We start from the raw sequence: 8,002 nt of genomic DNA on the forward strand, positions 1-8,002 counted from the left end.
TCATGGAGGAATCACAATGATCCTAACATATCAAGGTTTGCCTCAAGGTGTTGGAAACACATTAATAAAGTGTGCGAGAGTACGACGCAAGGACTTTGGTTTGACAAAAGCTTTGAATGGGTGGTAGGAGAAGGGAGAAAAGTGAAGTTCTGGGAAGATAATTGGGCAGGGGAAACAACACTTAAATGTAGGTTCCCAAGGTTATACTCGTTATCTGAGTGTAAAGATATGGTTATCGGGTAGGTTGGACACTAGGAGGATAACGTATGGACTTGGGACCTAACTTAGAGGAGACCTAGATTTAATTGGAAGTCAACTATGGAGGAACAACTCCTCTTTATTATTAATGCTCCTCGATTTTGTAAGGGCTATCCAGATACTTGTAAATGGAAAGAAGGTGAGGATGGGGTATTTTCGGTCAACTCAGCCTATAACACGTTGCAAAGAACTAATGAAGATGAAGAGAATGAAGAGTTCAAAATGTTGTGGAGCATAAGGGTAACTCCAAATGCTCAAATACTAGGTTGGAGGGTATTTCTGAATTGACTACCAACTAAGACTAATTTACAAGTAAAGGGAGGTCCAATTACAACATAACCTCTATGACTTGTGTAGTGAGCACGAGGAGATCGCTGAGCATTTATTTTTCTCTTGTAGGTGTTAAGAATCCAAGTGGGAGTTTAAGTCTCACATTGACCAGAAATGAGAAAGCAAAACACTATATAAGAATAAAGACCTATAAACCCATTGCCTTAAGGTTTTGGGTTGAGAGTGGTGTCAATGCCTTATGTGGTTGGGCTCAGGTCTCATTGGTGTTGTATCTCCCCAATGATACCCCTCCTTATAAACCTAACAATAGGGTGTCCCAAAAGGTATGGAATATGTGTGATAGTTGGTTAGGGGTGAGTAATGTGCACCATGTAAAAGCTAGGGTTAACTTTCAACACTTTCATCTTTTTGACCTTAGTAGTAGACAAAATTTAGCTCGACGAGGAATGTGGCTAGCTATTATAGGGAAAATCTGGAATCATAGGAATGGGGTAATTTTTAAGCATAAGAAAGTTGATCTTATAGAAATCTTCAGTTATGCTCAAGTAGTAGCTTGGGTGTGGATGAAACACAAGATTCCAGCTGTGAAGTTCTCTTATTCTGGTAAAGGGTTGAAGGAGATTCATATATGTGATAGAAGGACTTTTTAAAGAGGCAATGCTATGAATGAAAGTAATATAAACCAATATCAAGGCTGGAACTGCAGAAGATAGATTGGAAGGTGTCAGTGGTTGTGGTATGAATGGCCGGAAGGCTGCTCATTTGGAATGAATTACAATATATGAACCAACTATTCGAGGAGAAGGTTCACAATGGAGCCACTGTCAGTGGCAAATACTGCTTTCCTTCGTAAGAAAGACCCCTTCTCACTGTTTCAATATCATATTCTGGTATATATGGCTATCCTATTCTCTGCAATGGAGTAACACACATAAGCACAGAATGAAGGGGCTGATTGTAGTCATAAAAGATTGATTAAAGGTCGGAATTAGTGACCTGTTACAGCGTAAGGTCACTATGACAATAATTAAAAATGTGGTTGAGCCGGTTCTGTAGGAATTCTTAAGCTTAAAGAAAGGATGCTTACATATTGCTCCCCTTTATGATTGTGAATCAAGCTCTGGTTTAAAATTCTATCTGCTGGAGATGCAAATCTATGATTGAGAATCACAAAGATGGTACATTATGTGGGTTTGGTTCAGGATGAAAATTATGTTTTGTTAGACATGTAAAACTATGTAAGAACAACATTTTGTTCATGATTATTTGTATAAGGACTAGAACATCCCTTAAGTGCTCTCTTTAATTTAATTTAATTATTTGCTGATTTAAACGGTTAATAGAACAAAATATTAACATATATTGGCTTAGTGCAAAAGCAAGTGTTGAGGGCATCAAATATCGAAGGAGAAAATCGGAAAGTAAAAGAAATAATATGTTGTAAATAAAAAATGAATATATCAAGAAACAATATCCCTGTCTCACGAAGGAGTCACTACCACCACCACTACCTACGTTAGAATGAAAAGAAGAGTCAGAGGAAGATGAAGCAGCCATGAACATGAACAAACCTGAAAAGAAAGGAAGAATGTCATCTCTCAAATATTGAGTGTGTAAGTATTATTGCCCTTGATATAATATTGAGTGTAAGGGTCATAAAAACATAGAAGAATTTTGACCATATTTTTTGAAAGGTAAAATAATATTCTTAAAATTTATATATTTAATTATTATTATTAATTCAATAAAAATAAATATATAATTTAATATAGTTATAACTATAAAAAAATTATAATATTTAAAGGATTGTCTATCATTTTTTATTCATCAATAATTGAATTATAATTAAATTTTTTAGTTATTTCTTTTCAATGTAAATAATTATATTATTTGTAACATATTAATCTTCTATTTTATTAATGTGCATAGATTGATTCTTCCATTTTATTAATGTTCATAGATTAATTCAAAAGTCTTCACAACTTTCATTTCATTATTATGCGATAAACAAACATATTGTACTCTTTTCATCTTCAGTGGTAGTTTCTCTTTTATCATTTAAAAAAAATGAATTTATACTTTTTTTTTCATCAATATATCTATTTTCAAAAAGAAGTTTAAGATTAAAAAATAATTTATTATAATCTAATAAAAAATTGAGATATATAATTACTTAAAAAACCTATGATAATCAAGTCACAATTAAAAATTGGTTATGAAAAATCACGTAATATATTACTTTTTCTTATATATTCATAAAAATGAGTATACAAAATGGTTATGAGATAAAAAGGTTGTGCTAAATAATAAACAAATATTTCACTATCAAGTTAGACAATGGAGAGTTATCTTCTTTTTCTTTAAGAATGAAAGATAAAAATGAAAAAAATGACGACAGAAATAATGAGTTTATGTCTATTTTTTTTCCTTCATTAACAAAAGAAAACATGTAATAAATTTTTTATTAAAAAACTCAAAAGACAATTAGAGAAAAAATAAAAAAACATTTTAATAATTTTTTTTCTTTGTGTTTTATTATTATTAACCTTAAAGGTACTTTATAAAGGAAATAAAAAATACCTAATTTAATTTTTATTCATTTTCAATATACCACACTTACTAATTTTAAAATATGCATATAATTTAAAAAATTATGGGGCCGTGCCCTATATCCTCCGCCATGCAAAGAATGTCATGAACTCAAATTTTACTAAGTCATAACTAATTTTTAAGGACATTAAAAATCAATTCTGCTGACGCTTGATTGAAGAGTGCTATACAAGAGTGGTCTCCTTAGGAAATTCTGAAGTGGACCATTGTAAAGTTCAACCTTGTTAATTTTGGCATATTTGTAGTAATCCATAGAGTTAGCTCGTGTGTTTTGTATAGTATTGTGAACTAGCACTGCTACAGTTAGCGTGTAGAAGAAATGCTGGACCAGATGCCTATTTTGTAACCAAAACAATGCTTTCGTATCATATATATTCTGCGTTGTCTGTCTCTTATACTCAATGGCTTCAAATATAATCTAGTTATTAAAAGACTAACATTATTAGTAAATTCATAATCAAATTATTTTGTTAGCATAATTTTACTTTTCTGTAGCCAAGATCTAGTTGTTTGACCCTAAGAATTATATGCCCGAATATATAATGGAGCGACAATTGCTATAATATATGAGGGGATAGAATCATGATCCCACTTTGTCAACCTGCTTTCATATTTAACTATTGAAAAATCATAAACGTTACTTTCAACAACAATTCAAGAACAGTAAAAGAAATAATAATAGGTTAAATATAGAAAAATAATTTTAAGTCAATCTAAGATATATAATTAACTTTCAAGAGATTTAGAGTCCACGTTAATAATATTGACTATAATCATGGTCATGCAAAGAATGTTATGAACTCAAATTCTAAGCACATTAATTCATAACTAATTTTTAAAGGATATAAAATATATAACCTGTCGAAAATTATACAAACAATAAAGTATATATAATAATATTTTAATCTATTTTTTTTTAATTTATTGTTCCAATTACTCTTCAATCATATATTTTAATTTTTTTAGTGATATGACACACCCAAATAAAGACGACGATTGAAATAATAAATTTAAAATTAATAAAGAAAATACATCAAAATATCATTATCAATAAAATAAAGACTGTATTGAGTTCATTATCCTTCCGACAGAATTATTGGACTCGACAGTGCGTGGAAGCTGCTGTGGTCCATAAAATTTGACATTGTTGAGTACAGCACCATTGAAATTACCTTGAGTATGTCCTCCTATATTATTAATCACTCCTGTGGCTTGTGCAGCTGTATGAACCACAGCCACAGTTTGTGCAGCTTTGTTAATGGCTTTCTTAGCTTTTCCAGAAGATGGTGTGCAACCGTTCTCATCTCTTTTCAACAGTGTATATTTTTTTCCTTTAAATTCACTCTCAGCATTTTCAGTCAACTCTTTCGGTGGCTCCCCCGACACCACTACCTTACTCGGCAAACCCAGTTTCTCCTCAAAAATCACACCCTTGTACAAAAAAGGACCACCGAATCCCACGCTAAGTCCCGTCTCTTTATTACACCGAATGCTCACAAAATATTTCAGCGTTCTTCTATCACCAACATCAAAGGAATAGCAAAACTCCCAACATGTTCTCTCCATCACACGATCTAGCTTTTGTTCTGTGGACTTCAAAAAAATATGAGCTCCTCCGTCCTCACACCAAAACTTGAACCATGCGGAGTCGTCCCGCACTGTTGGATCTACATCCCCTTGTTGAGAAACTACGACTTCCCCGAACTTGCAATCGCCTCTGCTGTCTCTTAGAGCACTGATCTTTACATGACATCGTACTTGATGGGTTTTACACATGTCGCCAACAAGTCTACATAGTACCATGTCTGTATCCACGCTCAATCGTAAAGTACTGCTTCTGAATACATCCTCGAGTGAAGTGTAAACAAGAGCGTATTCTTCAGCAAATTCTGAACTTGACCATTTGTAAAGCTCGATCTTCGCATATTTGTTGAATGAGTTTCCCATAGAGGATCTTGTGTTTTTGTATATACAGGTATAATATAAATCTGTGACTCAAGGTTGCTGCATCATGGGCAACGCGTATCACATATATATAATCAGCTTGTAAGAACACTGGACCAGCGTAATATTGATATACTTTTATCATATTAATTATTTTATTAGTAAATAAAATGTTTTGTTCTTAAATTTGTTTTTGTCTTTTGCACTAAACACATATGCATATTTTATTAGGAAAATGCTTTCTATAATTTTGTGTATTATCTTGTTACGTTTGGGATCAATTGTTATCTGATTAACATACTTTGTTTAGATAATGATATTTTAATTATTAAATTTTGTTAATTTTCTTTTATAATAGAAGGTAAAATTTTTTAAATAATTTTAAAATATTGAGAATGAAAAAATGAAATATTACTTAAAAGATGTCATTTAAAGTTAAAAAAAATAGGATTATTTTTGTAGTAAAAAAATTATTTTTCAATTTACGTTATGTATGTCATTTTAGAATGAGGTTGTTTTGTTCTCATTACTTTTTATTTTCAAAGAATAATGTTGACAAATATATGGTACGACAAAGATAAGGGAATCGAATCTTAACCCTGTGGTTTATCTATCTTCTTCCTTGCTTTCACAATTGAAAATGTGCTTCATGTTTTGAGATACTGAGTAAGAAGTCCAATTATGTCTACAATCAGAGTATTACGAGAATTTCGAATAACTTTTGCTACATTATAACCGTTGGGAATAGTGCAAATGTGAATCAAAAAGTCCCACATTTGATAGAATAAACAAAGTTAAACACTATATAAGAATAAAGACCTATAATAATATTGTCTTTAAGGTTTTGGGATTAAAGTGGTGTCTAAGATATTATATGTGTAAGACTAATGTCATATAACTATATGAAACCACAATTTCTCGATAACAATAACCATGACCATAAACCATATGATATAAAAATATAAAATATAAACCCAACAATAACGAAGAACTTCGATTGAATTTCTTTTTCATATGATATAAAAAATATAAAATATAAACCCAACAATAACGAAGAACTTCGATTGAATTTTTTCTTTTGGAAGATAGATATCACCATATAGGCACGTCAATGGTGTGACCTCGTATACCCCTGTAGGTGAACGATTAAGAAAAAGGTTTACGTACTCTTAATAAAACATCATTTCTTAATTTCAGTAACATTTCAAATTTCTCCCCGTATTTTCCTTATTGTGATTAATATAAATGATTAGCAAATTCAAAATTGTTAGGCAGTATTTTTTTTTATCAGTAATACATTTTTCCATTATAAAGCCGAATAATAAGGACTAGTTCTCTTGCATGGATTATACTGTTCAAAGAAATTAGGGAGCGCGGATCGATGAATTCAGTTGTATTTGATTGCATTTATTTGGACGGATAAGTGACTGCGGATTTGAGGGATACACATTTTTTTTCATCACCATAGAAGGAGCAGATTAGGGAGTATTATGAGCACATTACCGTATTTGCCCTCGTTTTTCATTTCACATGCAGTGGAGGATGGGAAGGCACCGGTGTTGTGAGTAGTGTTGTAGGGGGCATGGCAGGTGTTGGGGTGGTGAGTGGATGGCACTGACAGATGAGGGTGGTGAGCGAGGCACGGTGTCTTGCAGTGGTGGTGAGGTGCTGTGGTGTTGGGGTTGGATGGCACTGGTGTGGGCACTAGTGTTGAGCTGAGTGAGAGAGTGATGGCACCGGTTATGTAACCGGTGCCTTGTTTTCAAAGGGGTGACATCGGTTATGACACCGATGTCGTTGGTGTTTTTTTTTTTTTTACCTTTTTCTTGACTTTTTTGGACTTTTTTTTTTAATTTTTTTAACTTTTTTTTAACATTATTTAACTTTAGTTTAAAATTTAATTATATAATTTTTTTTATTTTAAAATTTTATATAGTTTTAATATTTTTTTAATTCGTATTAATTAATTGTAATTATTTTTATAACATCAAATTACAAAATCATTCTCTTTTTTTACACAAGGGTATTATGGTAACTTAATAAATATATCTATTTTAACATATAATTTTATCTATCACATCAATCAAATCTTTCACTAACTTTCATAAAAATTATCTCCAAATCCACTCACTTTACCCACTAAATTTACTAAAAAAAAACACAAATATCCATCCACCTAAATCTATACAAATCCATCTTCACACTCTCTCCCATATCCATCTACACAAAGGAACACACCCTAAATCTAGAACTATAATTTACAGCCTTCTCATATACATCCTGATAATTATTTAACAAGTTTATGGTTGGTAGGCTGAATCAAATGTTGTAGGATAGGCATACAAAGGACAAACCTTCTCTTTGTTTCGCAGGTGTGGTTATTGGAATGCAGTTAAATATTCTTTCAGCAACAGTACAGGCCTCTGAACTTTGGTTTCAATTGCAGCTTTTAGCCTATGAACTTTGGATTCAAACGCAGATTTTGCTACTCAAAGTTGGAAACGGTACAAAAGGCACAAAAGAAGGGACCAGGACCAACCGCTCCAACGCTAACCAATAATCAAGATAATAACAATGTTGTGATGTCCCAAAAACAAAAAAAAATCAAGACAAACTCGAACTTGTAATGTTGTGATGTCTCAACACGAAAAGATGACAATTGTCACCAAAATGTAACGGCGACACCAAAATGAGAAGAAAAATAACTTTAGGAGTAGGAAGAGAAAAACAAGAATGAAATGAAGAGATAAACGAGAAAGGAGAAGGAAGATAAATAATAATGAAGATAATAAAAAATCTCAATGAAGTCTATGATGTAGGAAAACGCGAAATTGCAGCGACGAAGGAGAATGATGCAGTGGCGCTATGCAACATGACCTTTTGCAAGTTGTAAAAATTC

Source organism: Vigna unguiculata, chromosome 6 (genome assembly GCF_004118075.2).
Source record: "Vigna unguiculata cultivar IT97K-499-35 chromosome 6, ASM411807v1, whole genome shotgun sequence".
Classification (NCBI taxonomy): Eukaryota; Viridiplantae; Streptophyta; class Magnoliopsida; order Fabales; family Fabaceae; genus Vigna; species Vigna unguiculata.